Source organism: Papaver somniferum, chromosome 9 (genome assembly GCF_003573695.1).
Source record: "Papaver somniferum cultivar HN1 chromosome 9, ASM357369v1, whole genome shotgun sequence".
In the NCBI taxonomy this organism is placed as follows: domain Eukaryota; kingdom Viridiplantae; phylum Streptophyta; class Magnoliopsida; order Ranunculales; family Papaveraceae; genus Papaver; species Papaver somniferum.
Genome location: NC_039366.1, coordinates 115,038,419 through 115,055,903, shown reverse-complemented (window position 1 = coordinate 115,055,903; position 17,485 = coordinate 115,038,419).

Below are 17,485 nucleotides of genomic sequence, written 5' to 3'. Positions count from 1 at the left end.
CTGCTTTAGAATCTAGCGATTTAGAAACACTAGTCTTAGAAGATGATAAACTCGTAGAGATGAGTGAGGATGGACCAGACTTAGAAGAAGCAATTGACCATTTTCAGGAATCTGATGACCTAGAAATTAGGGAAGTTGTGACTAGTCTTTCTAGAGACACATAAAACTCTAAGTTTGGGGGTGATTATCATTCTCCGTGTGCTTTGACTCTTAGAAAGTACCCTCCTGTAGGACATGACATTTGTGCCTCAACCATCTTACAAGATTATCTTCATACACGTTTTCCCGAACCTAATGATGTCCAGAAAGAAGCTCAGTTGTTAGAAACCCATCCTCTGGTTGATGTGGTTAACCCAGGCTATGATACCAAGATTGACTTTGTTTTCCCACCAAAACTTTTCTTCCAATTGTGGGAACTTTTGATTGTAAGATGTGTCGGTTATTAAGTTTTGAGACTAAACCTAATCACTTTAGGATATTAGGGTAGACACATTTTCTTAAGGAAGACCACCTCTTTTATTGTGGTCAGATGTGTGAGTCAAATATAATTGACTTAGAGGATCCCCAATTATTCAGGTTGTTGTTATGTGCTTCTAAGTTCTTAGTTGAGTTTTTCCAGACTCTAATACCTGAACCGGATCTTAGTTTTGAGGAAATCCAACCGATGAAAACCTGTTATCTAGACCCAGTTATAGAACCTGAACCTGAGCCACAACTAGATGTAGTTGTCTTAAACAAGGGTATGTTCGGTATCTTTTTGGTCTGTTTCAGTTTCCTCTTCTTGTGGGTAATACTTTTTGATCCAGATGACCCACAGTTATTCCGGCTACTTCTATATGATTCTATGAGGTGACTAATTCCTTCCGATGTCTGGCTGAAGACTTTAAACTTAGCACTTCTTGGGAGGTAACCAAATATTCTTGCGACACAGTAATATCTTTCCTTATCTCTTTTGCTTCAAGTGGTAACAGTTTCTCCTTGTTCATGCTTTTAATTTTATTTTTAGAACATTGAGGACAATGTTAGATTTAAGTTTGGGGGTATGGGAGAAACATTTTAGTCGCATTTTTGAAACTTCTAGCGTCACATAGTACCCGGTTAGCTAAGTCTACATACTGTTTCTCATCGAAAAGATAGAAATTGGAATGCTAGAGATAACAACCTATTGAGACATTAGAGAAAAAGACATTGAGATCCTTGAAATTCAGGAGAGAACTTGTTCCTTTTAGAGGGTAACCCTGATGGACCTAACCATCCATGATGGAAAGGCGAGTAGGTCAGGAGGAAATGCCAGAAAGACAAAGCAACCTCACAATGTAGTCTTAGTTACTGGATTATTACGACTCTCTCTCAGTAGAAACTTATCATCATCAGTAAGCGGAGCGACATCAAAATATATGAAGAAAGTTGAAGACGTTTAAGGTTTAGAAGTAACAATAGAAAAGAATATTTAAAAAATCAAAGTTGAAGACTTAGTTACAAAAAGTTATAAGAACAAATGATATAAGTTGTTGAAGTTCATGATACCAAGACATCACAAGTTGCGAAGATCCAAGTTCTAAAGTCCTTCTATCATGGCCATTTAAATTTTTGTCTTGTTATTTTTGTGTTGAAAAAAATGAAAAAAAAAATGAAAAAAAAATAAAAAATCATCGTTACGTTTTGTTCAATAAGGCCAAAGGGAAGTAGAAATTTATAAGTCAAGCAAGAAATCGAGGAGAAACGTTAATTGTCAAGGTTCTATGAGGTTAGATAGTTTATCATCAACAGTTGAAGACCGAAGAAGACGTTGTTTCTACTGAGCACTATGAGAGAGTCGAAGAAAGATACATTTGGTTGCTTTGTTAGTCCGCTTTCAATCTGGCACAAGATCTTTCTAGCACTGGTTTAACTCATCACACGTAATTAGTCCAGCTGTGTAGTAGATGTCCCTCTCATCTTTATCTCTCTCCTAATCTTATCCAGCTGTAAAGCAGCGGACGCATCTTACAATGTTTATCTAGCTGTGTAGCGGATATCTCTTCATCTAGCAGTGTTGCGGATGTGTCTCCCCTTTTCTTCAGTCAGCTTTAGAGCTGACACCTTTAATTTCTCTGGCATTCTAGTTACTTGGAGATAGGTTGAGAATATGTGTGTCCTCATAGATCTTTGGATACTTGTGACCAATTATAAGTAATGGTTTTGTGGGTACACCTCTGGTAAACCCTCCCGAGATTAACTCGGTTTATTTTTTTGTTAGTTTTGCTCGAGGACTGGCAAATAATAAGTTTGGGGATATTTGATAGACACATTTTTGTGTCTAAATTGTACTCAATGTCTCTATTTTTAGTGCTCGATTTTTGTACTAATTTTGATGCTTTGTGTGTTTGTAGGTGTTTTTGGAGAAATACACTTGTGTGGAAAAAGTTGCTCAAAAAGTGCTATTTGGACTCCCGGAGAAAAGTACTAAAGGCACCGTTAATTTGGATAAGGGGCACCTCAGTTAGGCACCTGCTATTCGCACCCCCAGTTTGGTTAGGGGGACATTATCTTCAACATTTCAAAAATTCGTTTTGGCGGGAAAATTTTATTTTCAACTGTCAGATTTCAATCAAAGATTTGGAGGTGTTATAGGGAGACTAAATGGCTGAAAATTTATGGGATTGTTCTTGGGACATATCAAATATGGCTGAAAAATCCGTGAGAAGAAATCAGGGCAGCACGTGCATGAGAGGGACATTTCACGGGATTACATGAGTTTTGGAGAATTTAAACGTGTTCTGCTCATGTATGATGACTCTAGCAACACTTTGGACCTTGAAAAAGATAAATGAGGATATTTTGCAGCTGTAGAAACGCGTGAGAAGCTAAATCAGGGAAGAAAATATTCCCAAAATATTTTTTTTACTGCCCGAGTTCAATGAAGAATATTGAGAATCATGGCGTGATTAAATGAGTCTAAGGAGTATAAATAGGTGGATGGGATCATAGAGAAGGGGGGTCGAGAGTCTGGGGGGCTGAGGAGAGCCAGAGAAGAAGAAATTCGAGTTTTCCCAAACTCGGTTTCTGCTGCTGCTGATGATGATGAACATGAAGAACACGAAGAACGGACCATCCAAGACCGTCGTTTTCCAACAGTAACAACGACTCACAGCCGTGGGTCGTACATCAGAGGCAGACTTATTTGCCAGCGTTTGCGACCCAGAGCCGTGGGTCTTAGAGCAACAGTAACAGTGACAATCCTCCGTATCGTCTTTTTTTGGTTTGTAACAAATATAATTGTTACAAAACCCGGTTTTGAATTATTTCTCCATTTTCATCATTTGTAAACACCCTTTGAGCAATAATAATGATTTTTGAGCGTGTTTCCAACATGATGAGCGACTAATTTTCCCACAACCAAGGCAATGAGGAAGCCATTTACACATGAATAATTGGTAACTATTTTATTTTCTCTAATATTTAATTATAATTCACTCAATCACTACTTTTGCAGAGTTTTAAATTGTTTGCGTAATTTTCCTAATCAGTTGTGATTCAATTAGATAGGTTATGCTTTGTTTAGATAATCTATGCTTAAGGGATACAATTGATGTTTGAGAATTTGCTTCATTATTAGTGAGTTAAGATATAAAGGACTTAAAAGATAATTAGAGTTTTGGATTATCATTAATTCATGTGTAATAGTGGAATCAGTGTCTTGGTTATTTTCTCATACCTCTCGCCCACTTTGTTAATATTTTTGTATATAATTTTATTAAATCTTTAAATTTAATCTTCACAAGTCTGAGAGTTTGAACCTCATTACTACAACATCATCAAAAATATTACCACTCAACATAAGACACACAACGGAGCCTTCACGGTAAAACATAATAAAATGGATCACTAAAGATCAATACCATGGATAACATACAAGGATCTATTCTATTTTCCATCATAACGATATAATAGACTTTATCCTTGTCAAACAAAAGATATCATCCTATTTTCCATCAAATACATGATTGCATAGGCATAACTTTTGTATATGTCAAAAGTCCATTCGTCCTTTCATCAATACGAATACCGATTCATAAACGACTTTAATTTTGACCACAATATGGGATCTTCAAGTTCACGGACGTAAACAATACATATCCCATAAAAATATTGCAATATCACAAACCGTTAAAATACTGCAATAAACATCATCCTCCAAATATTTTTAGAATTTAATACCAATAAACCTAAAAAATAACACAAGAAGATGAAAACAAAAATATCTATGTGTAGTCACAATCATCGTTATTCAACGCACTAGTTATTCTTCCAACTAATCCAAAAAGAAGACATCCTAGGCGACAATGCCTTTGAGAAATTCAGCATCATTCCCGAACTCCTTATCGTCAACAGCCATTGGAACATACGGTTCACGAAGATAGGAATTTATATCAACGAACTGTCTTGGCTGATTATGTCGTACCAGGGCTCTCTGAATTTCTAAGGACTTTGACACAAAAGCCTTTATTTCACGAATCTCCTTTCTTACTTCCTTCAACTCATCAAGAACATCAGAAAACTTCTGAGAGTTAGAAGGCACATCCCTGGGATTTCTTGTGTTCCTTCTTTTTCTTTTCAGGGACTTAGAAACATGAGATTTTTATTTTTCCTTAAGTGAAGATTTAACAATCATGTTGACATCCTTTCCATCTGACATGGTGCTTTGAGAACAGTTATAAACAACTGGATTTGTGTGATTGAATCACTTAACACAACAAGCAATCTTATATAGGATGTCAAAAAGGAAAAAGGAATGTAGGGTTCGAAACCTATTGACAGGTTCGTATACGCCCAACTCTAAAACCCTATATAGAGTAGAATTGTCGATAATAACCCTTTATTTTATTTGATAGACAGAAAATAACAAATCTAAGAAAAGAAAGAAAAACTTTACTGAAGCCTGAATCAACACTCAATCTTGTCTCTTTTCGATCAGGAAAATGAGAAAAGATTTTCCCAATAACACATTCAAGTTGTGTTGCGATGAACAACGATTTGTCCATCTTTTTCCTCAATGGAGGAATCTTTAGACTTCTGTCTATCAAAACGATTCGACCATACTTTATTTTCAAATGGTCTTACTCTATCTCTGGAAACCAACTTCATAGACGAAGATAAGATCCTACATACCTCGGCGGTCTTCTGAGCAAGTTTCAGCTTCCTTGCTAATCGATATGCTCTTCGTTGAAGTTTGTTGGCGTGCCTTATTTGGTGCTTGTACTTGTAACACCTTGATAATTTGTGTCCCTTCATCGAACAAAACGAGCACGTCAAACTTGGATAGTATTCAGGCATCTGAGATGTGCAAACATATAGACATACAGTAGATCCTGAAACATTAATGAAAGGTTTTCCAGTTAGAGAATCTTCTAGCTTGATTAGGTTTCCTTCTTCTCCGAACCCATTGAGGTTTATATATGTATTGCTACAAGTATCAAAATCGATGTTTTCACCAAGGAGCCCTACACTTGAATTCCTATCTTCATCGGAATCATAGGTTTCAGACATTTCATCAAGTGTTACAGCTAGACCTTTGTTCCTAGTGTATTTTCTAATATTTGGGCATTCGTTAGCAAAATGGCCAAAACCCTTACACTTAAAGCACTGAGGAATGTCCTCGTCATCAGCCTCGTTAGCATCCCTGTTTTTAGGAGGTACGCGACCGTGAGGTTTGTCTGATGACCTAGGTTTATCTCTTGAAACCCATTTACTTCTCTTCAACAGAAGATCCCTAAACTGTCTTGTGATCAAGGAGACCGACTTGTCAAGGTCTTCATCTGAAAAATAATTCTCAGACTGATCATCCTCAGAGACATGAACACTTTTACCTTTGGCAAGTAATTTAGTGCTCTTCTGTGCGTTAAAGGCAACATCCTTACCGACTTTGGATGTATGATCATGGTCAAATATCTTTAGCTTCCCAACCAAGGTGTTTCTGGAAAGATTATTGAGGTTATTCCCCTCAACGATGGCATGCTTCTTAGACTCGTATCTAGATGGCAGTGATCTGAGAATTTTCATCACAATGTCCTTTTCATGAATAGTCTTACCCAATGCAAAAGATGCATTAACAATTTCAAACACTTTGTGATTAAACTCATCAAATGTTTCTTCATATGCCATACGAAGGTTCTCCCAATCGGAATTAAGGTTTTGAAGCCTAGCTTCCTTTTCACTGGAGTTTCCTTCAAATACGGTTTCTAAGATATCCCAAGCATCTTTAGACCTAGTGCAATTAGATACATGGTGCTGAAGACTTGGGAAAATGGCATGTATGATAGCATTTAACCCTTCAAAATTCTGTTTTGCAGCAAGAATCTCGACAACATTATATTCACCAATATTCTTGGGAACAGTTCCGTGTCCAGCTGCAACAACGGGCGCATCATAACCATTCACCACATATACCCATGATTGAAAATCACGCGATTGAAGAAAAACTCGCATAGCAATTTTCCACCATAAGTAATTGGAGCCATCGAAGACTGGTGGTACATTAATAGAGATAGCACATATGTCCATAGAGTCAGATCGCTACAAACACGGACTTGTTAGGTCTTAAACGTGTTTGCTTGCTCGGATACCAATTAAAAAAGCGGGGGTCTAACAACACCACCCAATAATTCGATTAGCAATTTGTATGGACTAACTCCGAAATACTTTGCTAAAGAATCAACTAGACAGTCAGACTCAATCTAGATTAAAGTATCTCAAGGAGTTAATATCTCTCACTTGTTTTGATTTACTCAAGCTAAAACAATAACGAGTATTTAATCAAACACAAGGAATAACTTGGACGGTACCAAAGACCAATGTCCAAGGATCAATCAATATCAATCAACAACCAAAGGTTGGATTTCCAATTGATGATCTTAACGCACAACCTGTATTATTTCTATTATATAAAAAATATAATGTGGAAAACAAATAACACAGACACCAGAAGTTTTGTTAACGAGGAAACCGCAAATGCAGAAAAACCCCGGGACCTAGTCCATATTGAATACATACTGTATTAAGCCGTTACAGACACTAGCCTATTGCAAACTAACTTTGGATTGGACTATAGTTGAACCCCAATAAGTCTCCCACCGATCCAAGGTACAGTTGTACTCCTACGCCTCTGATCCCAGCAGAATACTACGCACTTGATTCCCTTAGCTGATCTCACCCACAACCAAGAGTTGATGTAACCAACAATCACAGACTTGATAATAAACAGATCTGTCTCACACAGAAAAGTCTATAAAAGGATAAATCTGTCTCCCACAGATTAACCCTAGGTTTTGTTCCGTCTTAAGATATAAAATTAAGGTGAACAGGAACCAGTTGATAATCCGGTCTTATATATATTCCCGAAGAACATCCTAGATTAATCAATCACCTCTCTACAATCCTTCCTGACTACACAAGAGGATTTTCGAGGAATCACAAACAGTAAGACGAAGATGTTTGTGACTTCTTTATCTTGCCTATCGGAGAACTCTCACGATCTCAAGCCAATCAATCGATTGTACTCGTACGATAGAAGATGCAAGATCAGATCACACAACTACGATAAAGTAGTATCAGTCTGGCTTCGCAATCCCAATGAAGTCTTTAAGTCGTTAACCTGATTTTAGAGAAGAAAATCAAAGGTTAATGGAGATCGACTCTAGCGGGCGCACTAGTAACACTCAGACGTGTGAGGATTAGTTTTGCGCAATGCTAGATGTCTCCTTTATATAGCCTTCAAATCAGGATTTTTCCTTAGGTACAAAGCAATCCTTATTCACCGTTAGATGAAAACCTGATTTAGATTCAAGCTAATATTTCTCAACCGTTAGATCGAAAACTTAGCTTGTCACACACACTTGGGTAAACGTTTACTGGGTTTGTGAAAACCATTCCCAAACGTGTACGTGTATGTTGGTTCAACATAGTAACCCAAAAGGTTAATCATATGATCATTTCATACCAACCTTGTTCTTCTTCACCATAACTAGTTCAATTGACTCAAATGAAATAGTTAAAGAGTTGTTCAATTGCTATGAGATCTTATGTAACTACACAAGACACAATTGAAACAAAGATGATTCGATTCGATTGAATCGTCTCATGAACATTATAGCCACGGTTTGCATAAAGCATTCCTTAGTAATTTAATGTTTCATGTTCAGAGCACATCTTTAGATCATAACCTCTTAAGTTTACAAACAAGTTCGCGGACTTAAGTTAATCGGTTGAGTTTTCCAAACTCAACATAAATTCTCGGAAAGAGAACTTCCGCCAGTTCGCGGACTGGGTTCGCGGACTTAGCACACAAACGAGTTTTGGAAAATCCAGCAGAAATTCTCGGTCGAGAACTTCCGACAGTTCGCGGACTGAGTCTGCAGACTGGGTTCGCAGACTTGGCAAGCCAATTCCACAATCCTCCCGATTTATCTTGATCAACAAAGTTCGAAAACTTCGGTTCTAGGAATACATGGTTATGTAATCTAAACTCTCATTTCAATCATTGAGACATTCTCAGAGAACGCTATGTAGCCGTTATTCACAGACCGATTCATGTCAGAGCAATTCTCAAAGTGATTGAAACTTTTCATGACTTTCGTCACTAGGTGAAGATAAACTTGATCAAAGCGAAACGCTTTACCAACACACGATTTCGAGATAAAAGATAAGCAATGAATGCTCCGCTCGAAATGTCAAATGTGTATGATCTAGTCTATATAACATACGACTTTTGTCTCATAAGAAGTAGGAGATAGAATAGATAGACTTTTGAGTGATAGATAAGTTCAAGTCTCCATATACCTTTTTGTTGATGAAGTTCCACGGTTCCTTGTATAGATCTTCGTCATTGTATGATGAATCGCCATGAAGTCCTTGAGCTCAACTACACTTTTCTATCCTAGTCCGAGACTTAGCTATGTAGGCTATAAATCAAGACTCATAGTTTTGATCACTAACATTGACAAACATGCTTGAGATAGCAACACATGCGAGGTCGACCGAGCTATGATCTAACAATATCCTTGAACAACCAAGCGAGATTTGTAACGATCTATCTTACCTTCTGAGTTTGTTTTGATCTTGTACACCCATCTACTTCCAATGACAGATTTTCCTGGTAGTAGATCAACCATATCCCATGTACCAGCATCCTTGTGTGAAGTTAGTTCTTCTCCCATAGATGTTTTCCATACTGGACTTAAAGATGCTTCCTTGTATGATTTTGGTTCATGTATAGACAAAATGGATGATAAAGAGCAGTGGTAATCTGATAACCCGGATTGTGGTCAACAAATACGTGGAGGTAATGCATTAGCTTCAGGCACATGATCCCCTTCTTGAGATGCAATGTTAGGATTGTCCATAGAGTGGTCATGAGCAGCTTCAGGACTTTTTGGAGGAGTGACTTCTGTGTTGATGGAAGGAATAGTTGTTGGTTGAGAACTAGGTAGAGACACATTCTCAAAAGAATCTAGATATGTAAACTGTTCTAGAATGTATGACTTTCTGCTAGGAAGAGACCAAAAAGGTATATTTTCCCAAAATGTAACATGACGATAAATACGTAATCGTCGACTCTCTGGATCATAACAACGATAACCCTTTTGTTCAATACCATACCCTAGAAACACACAAATAACAATCTTTTTGCTGAGTTTGTTTCGTTCTCGTCTGTGAGAAGAACAAAACATGTTGAACCAAAAACACGAAGCTCGGAATAATTAGGTTTCTTACCATAGAGACATTCATAAGGTGATATTCCTCCTATGACTACATATGGAATGCGATTGACTGTGTAAACTGCAGTAAGAGCTGACTCACCCCAAAAATTAGAGGGAACATGTGCTGAAAGAAGTTGAGTTTTAGCTGTTTCTATGATGTGACGATGTTTTCTTTCTGCTATACCATTTTGCTCTGGATTTTCAGTACAAGATAACTGAAGAAGAGGACCTTCTGTTTTAAGGAAATCTTTGAAATGAGTTGATATGTATTCTCCTCCTTGATCAGCACGAAAGGTTTTGATGGATTTTCCAAATTGGGTTTTGACCATTCTAGAGAAATCTGTGTATATTTTCAAAAATTCTGTCCTAGAACTGAAGATATATAACCATGTAAAACGAGAGAAATCATCAATGAAGACAACATAATATAAAACCCCTCCCTTAGAGGCAATGGGAGACTTTCCCCACACATTTGAATGAATAAGATCAAAGGGTTCAATTGAATGAGTAATGCTATTACTAAAAGGGAGTGCAGGTTGTTTACCCAACTTACAAGAAATGCAATGAGGTCCTTTATCAACCTTAGTTGTTCCTAATAATCCTTTATTGATCATATATGTAAGACGAGAAAAAGAAACATGGCCTAACTTATAATGCCAAGACATAAATGGAGACACAGTTGAGGGGAAGGAGTTTGCAGTTGTAGCAGCAAATTCATTCTTTGACTGTTGAGGAACAATGAGTGTTTCAAGAAGATATAGTCGACCAACTCTACGACCTATCCCAACAAGCTTCTCTGTCCTGGGATCCTGTATTACACAACCAAAGGAGAAGAAATAAATGTTAAGACCTTGATTACATAGTTGCCCAATCGATATAAGATTCATTTTTAACTTTGGAACAAGTAGCAATCTGATATATGTATCTTATCTGAGACTTTAACCTGACCAATATGACCAGCAGCTATTTCAGATCCATATGCAGTTTGGATTTTAGGTGTAACAATAGGATGCTTGTTCTCAAAAACATTAGAATTGAATGTCATATGATTAGAAGCACCTGAGTCAAGAAACCAGCCATTTGAAAGAGTACCTGTAGGAACTGAAAAGGCAGAGGATGCTGTAGAATTATTATTACCAATTGCAAGGGCTTGTTTGAGCATCTCTTGAATATATGCAAGATTGTTTGGTATAGATGCTGATGATTAATGACTTCTTTCCAATGCAGGTGCTGCAAGAATGGATGGTACAGGTGTGTATGTTGATGCAGTGCCATTTAGCCTTCTTCTTTCTCTCATGTTTCTTGAAGATGGAGATGTGAAGTTTCCTACTGTATAACCAGGTTCTTTACAGTAGTTACATTGGATTTGAGAGTTTGATCCTTGAGGAGTTGGAACTTGAGAGGATGAGGTTTGTGACACACTCTGTGTTGATGGTAAAGTGTAGTTCTTTGCCAAGTTACCAGGTTTCTTTCAGTTGTAGCACTGAACTTGTGATATGTCGCGATAATTTCTCTTAGGGTTGAAGTGATTATTAAAACTTGCACGTGAAGGAACTGCAAACACAACAGGTATCTCAGGTTTAATCCTTTTACGAGTTTCTTCAGTAATAAGTTCAGATAACGCAACTTCTACGGTTGGGAGAGGTGATCAATAAAGGATTGAAGCTCTTACAGTCTCAAAATCATCTCTTAATGCCATTAGGAGTTAAACCAATCGTGAATCTTCTCTGTATTTCTGCCACAACTCGATATCAACAGTCTAATTGGGTTCCATAAGTGCTAGCTGATTCCAAATAATTGACATCTCAGAATGGAAGTCTGAGACTGACTGATCCATCTGCTGCTTCATAGATCGGATATCATGTTCTAGTTTGTAGCGTTGAACAAAGTTGATTTGGGTATACCTCTTTGAAAGAAAATCCCAAGATTCTTTGGCAATTTCAAAACATGTAAGTTGCATACCTATGGAGGTGATCACCGTGTTTCTTATCCATGTCAGTATTTTGTGATTGTTGATCTCCCAGTCTTCAGCGCTTTCTCCTTCAACTGCTTTTCCTTTGTCTTTGCCGCTAGGATCAACTTCTTTGCTGCTAGTAATGACAATACCATGCGTAATAACAACACTAGGCTTTTTGGCTTTACCATCAATATATTTCCACATAGCTTTTCCTTTGAGGAAACTTCTCATAAGGAAGGACCAATGATTATATTTTGTTCCATCAAACTTTACGGTGATAGGTTGATAATCTTCACGCGACATATTGTACGATAATAGAAAGGGATTTTGGATACTAGGATTTGAGTTTTACAATCTAAACTGTAGTTGCAGGAAATCCTACACTACACCCTTCATATGATTTCATTATTAATCAACTCATTTTTAGGTTTACACTCTTAATTTTATTGATCAATCTTTGAATGTTCTTACAAGAAAAGATAAAGAAATCAAGAATGACCTCTGTTCTAGAATTTCTCTCTCCTATTTACTTGTTTCTTACTCAAAAAAGATCTCTCCCCTTCTTTACAACTTGAACGACTATTTATAGGGAAATACATAGTGGATGACAGCTAATATGTCCTTTATTTTCGGGTATGGTCTGCGACATTCTCGTAACCTTACAAATGTTAATTTCGCAAGCTCTCTAATTTTCGCAGGACTATCACATCTTTCTCGTGATCCTAGCTGACGTCGTTTATCGTATCATTTCTGAAATTGTTCTGCGACGCTGTTGTGTTGTGTTGTTGATAATTTCGCTAAGATATTATTGTTGCGAGATTCTGATCCTACATCTTGCCTCTTCTCATATCTTTTCTGCGAAGTAGAGAATGATGTGAGAAATGCCGCAGCTGTTCCTCTCTTCATATTCTGCATTTATCACACGTATTCTATCTTCCATATGTTTCTTGACACGTCTTTTGTAACCGTTTTTTTTTAACCGCTTATATCCTTCCGTATTAATCGTGTTTATTTTCTCGAGGAAAAAATTCCCTCTATATATATTCTTTCTCATTCTCTTTTTCTTTCTTATTATTTTCTCTGCAACTTCATCGTTCTTCTGCAAATTCCGTTATTGCAACTTTTCTTCTTTCTTCTTCAATCTTTTTAAGTTCTTCTTCATCTTCATACTATTTGTTCTGCAGATCTTCATCGTTCATAATTTTCTTCAAAATAACCTTCCTGCTACTGTTTTCCATGGATTCATCAAGGTTAGTTTTCTTTTTTCTTCTTTATGGGTTTTGCTGAAATTGATCTTGTTTATTTTCTTATTTGATGTTGTTTATGTGATTCCCATACTCTTGTTATTTCAGCAAAAGCGCCTCCAACACTAGATTTATAGTTCAGAACCCTAATATTCCCAAACCACAACATAAAGTTGTTGCGCATAAAAGAAAGTCTGCGAATGAGAAGGTAGTAAGAAACACTATCCTTTTCTAATATCAATATTGTTGCCTCTGTTTCTTATCTGGATTGTAATTCGCAGGGTGATAAGGATGTCAATAAACCTCTCAAGAAATCTCGCCACCTTAAAACTGTTCCAACCTCTGTTCCCTTCCACTTACTCATCTCTTCTAAATCTCCTGCGACATCTTCGCAAGATAAACCTTTATCTCCAATTCGCGAAAAAGCTGCCTCAGACTTCATTTCTTCAGCTGACCTTTCAATGATTGAAACCCCCCTTGTTGATCCTTCTGTGAATGAAACCTCTTCTCTTCCTATTGAGAATGTTTCTCAACCTTCTATCACTGCCAGTTCTCTACCTGAGTGTCTTCCTCTTTCGAAAGAAATCGTGGAAGGAATAGATATTGCTTTCAAAGTTTTATCTGAATTCCTAGATGATGGAAAGGAGTCTTCTATTGATCCTATCAAGTCTAATGTTTGCAAAATTCTGAGCAAGCATTTAGGTTCTGACAAAGATGCTTCGCAGACAGCTTTGGAAAAAGAATGTAATGCTCTTCGTCTCGAAAATCAAAAGCTTCAGAATATTTTGCTGGATCATGACAATCTTCACAAGAAGAATGATGGAATGAGAGGTATGATTTCTTATCTGGTGTCTTTAATTGCCTTTTTAATGGTTATTATCCTTCAATATTAATATCCTTGAAATCCTCTTCGCATGTTAAGCCTAAACCGAAAAGAATAATGGAGAGATATCAATTTAAATTGCTTGAAGAAGCCGTGTTGTTGATAAAGAAATCTTGATGGATCGATATAAACCAATAGAAACCTCTATTCATATTCTTGATAAATAAATAATCTTACCAATGAAATACCCAATAGTCAAAGACAAGATTATTAAGTAATGAAGTATCTCGCCTTTCTTATTCTTAACTAAAGCTAATTTAGGGATGAAAACTATCAGATGAATTTAAAACCTGATCTCAAGAGAGAGCGAACTTATTTAAACAAGATGGCGTATTCTTCGAAAACTTAGTATTCTTCAAAAAAGATGTGATGACCAAGAGCAATCTCTTCGCTCTTGAGAAATGAACTTAAAGAAGTAACAGAGTCATCTATCGCTGAAAGAGATACACTCATTCAAGGTAGAATAGCTTTAAGTGTAAAGGCGAATCAGCTTAAAAAATAATATTCCAAATTAGAAGAATCTTATTCTTCTCTTGCGAAGAAAAATGCCTTTCTTATTTCTAAAGAGAAAATCTTCAGTCTCGACTTAAAGGTTTAGTTGGAGATAAATTTGATGACGTAATGGACCGTTGGGAGAATAGTTGTCTGTCCTTGATTCAACACCTTATTTCGCAAAAGGAAGGTAGTCATAATAGTTTGACTTCCTTAATTATCTTTTTTTTGTCATATCTTTTTGAGTTCTTCATCTTAATGAAATTTTGTATTCTATCTTTTCGCAGAGTCTGAGAAGAATCTTCATTCCTCCATTTCTGTTTTGGAGGCTAAATATGCCAAAATTCGCAAAGAAAATGCATTGCTCGTCTCTGCACTTACTGGTTCTCGCGACCGAGCAGAAAGAAGACTTGATTATCTTGCTTATTTTAAGGATATTCAAGATAGGAATCATCGGAGAGCACTTCTTCGTCAAGTTCATCTCCGGGCTGAAGTCCTTGTAAATGATATTTTATTGTCCAAATCTCTTCCTCCTACATCAATTGAACCTTTGGAAGTAGATGATGATGAAGTTCCTCGTTCTGCTGATAGTGATTATGATTACGAAAGCGGTGCAGAGGATAATTTCTTGGAAGATCAAGAAGAAATTCCTTCTAAAGAAGCATCTGCTGGTGTTAATCAAAATGAGAAAGAAATCTCTCCTGAAGAAGTAATTGCTGGCGATAATCAAGGCGCTAGTCAAGGCGAAGATCAGAACCGAAATGAAGGAGAGGCTTGCGATAATGATAATATTGGCGAAGAACTTCTGTTATCTCCTGCTACTGGAATTAATACTGAAGCTTGAGCTTCTTATCTAGCTTTGTCTTCTTGAACTATCTTATTTTATCACTTTTGCGAGTTACATTTTTCAACCAACTTTGGAATCAACTTTTCCTTTTAGTATTTTGTTGATGAGAAAGATAATGCTTTTTGTGTATTGATTCCCATACTTGCCTCTCATTATCTTTCTTGCAAAAAATAATCTGTTTCAAATACTTACAAATATTTTGTTTTATCATGTGGTCTTATTTTGCCTTCCTAATTAAAGGTCTTATTATGCCACCTCTTGTCATTGCGACAAAATCGCAGGACGTTCTTGCACTTTCATGCAAAAACCCATTGATCTTGCCTTAGATTTTTCTTTTGTATTATGGCCTCTTCAGGAATGTTGCGACAATATGACATGCCTAAATATTCTTGCGAAAATAAAGCCCCATGACATTGTCGTCTTGCGACGAAATCGCAGGACGTCTTCGCACTTTCATGCGAAAACCCATTGATCTCGTCTTATCGTTTTCTTTTGTATTATTGCCTCTTTAGGATTGTTGCAAAAATATGACAAGCCTTAATATTCTTGTGAATAGAAAGCCTCATGACATTTGCGTCTTAAGACACTTATCAGCTCCCTAATGGAGGGTGCCGCCCTTATCTTCCCCCTGGTTGCCCTTTCAAGGAGGCGTACTTCTACCATACAAGGTTAGCTCCTCCCATCCAGTATTAACAACAACCAGTTGTTTTCGCAGCCTCTTATCCCTTTTACCTATAGGGTTTATGGTTACGAGACTGCACCCTAAGTGGGGTTTTCTTCGGGCCGAGTGTAGTATAAGCCAAGACTTGTCAAGAATGGCAAGGTACGCTTCAAACGTCCCTGTCACTCTTGACTCAACCGTGTACCTCGGCGCCTTGATCATATATGCACTTCTTGGGAGAGTCCTTATTACCTTAGTCGCCCAACCCAAGTCATATGCTTAAGCTGAGAATCCAAGGTGCCTCTCCCGGATGGGCTTTATTGACCCAAAATCTCCATGACTCAGGTTCCGGTGGCGGTGTAGCCTTTCCCTGAGCCATGCAACAGGTACCCCCTAATATGACGTACTTTAGGTCTTAATTCCTCTTGCGAAATTTTATTCGCGAACTAGGGTGTACGCCATAAAGGTTCGCCCCTTTCTTTATGTCATTGTTCTGTGATTATCTCTGCGAAAATTTCGCACATCATGATCTTGTTTTGATATGAGTATATTGCAATTATTCTTTCAGAATCCATACTTCTCAAAGCTTCTTACGGATAATATTTTAAGTACAACCTGTTCCATGGTCTGTCTAGTCTATGACCAACATCTCTTCCTTCTGGATCCATTAATCTATAAGCTCCTGTTCCAACTATCTCCTTAATGATGTAAGGTCCATCCCATTTTTTCGCTAATTTTCCACCATTTTCTCGCTGATATATTGGTTTCTCGCAGAACTAAATCTCCTGGTTGAAATTCGCGTATTTTGACACGTTTATTATATTCTCGGGCTAATCTTCGCTGATAATTCTCCATATGTTGTAAAGCTTTTTCTTTTTCTTCTAATTCATCAAGTTTATTTAAATCAAGCCCGCACTAAGATTTTTCTCCCAAGCTTCTCTTTTTGTTGTCGGAATAACAACTTCTGTTGGTAACACCGCTTCAACTCCGTATGTTAAACAAAAAGGTGACATTCCAGTAGCTTCTCTTCTAGTTGTATTATAAGCCCATACTGCATTATGTACTTGTTCGCACCATGCTCTGTGATGTCCTTCCAATTTCTTCTTTAATATATCTGCAATTGTTTTGTTTGTTGCTTCTACTGCCCATTAGCTTGTGGATACAAAGGAGTAGACTTTCCACATTTTATCTTGAATGCATTAAGTAGCATTTCTATATTCTGTCCTTCAAATTGTTTCCCATTATCAGATACCAACTGCGCAGGAATTCCGAATCTGCAAATGATATTTTCGAATATGAATGTAAAGATATCTTTGTCGCGAATATGCTGTACTGCCTTCACTTCTGTCCATTTTGTGAAATAATCTGTTGCGACTATTAATATCTTCTTTGTCCAGAACCTGGTAAAAATGGCCACAATATCTAAGCCCCACTTTCCAAAAGGCCACACACTGGTTGAAGATGAATGGTGCTCCAGGTGCATGTATTTTCTTTCCATGCCGCTGACAATCTTCGCAACGTCTTGATATTTTTTTGCATCTTCGTGCATGTATGGCCAGTAATAACCTTGCATTTTTGCTCTATGTGCCAAAGATCTTCCCCGCTATGATTGCCAGCATCCCCACTATGTAACATTTTTAGCACTTTTTCCTTCCTCTCGTGTC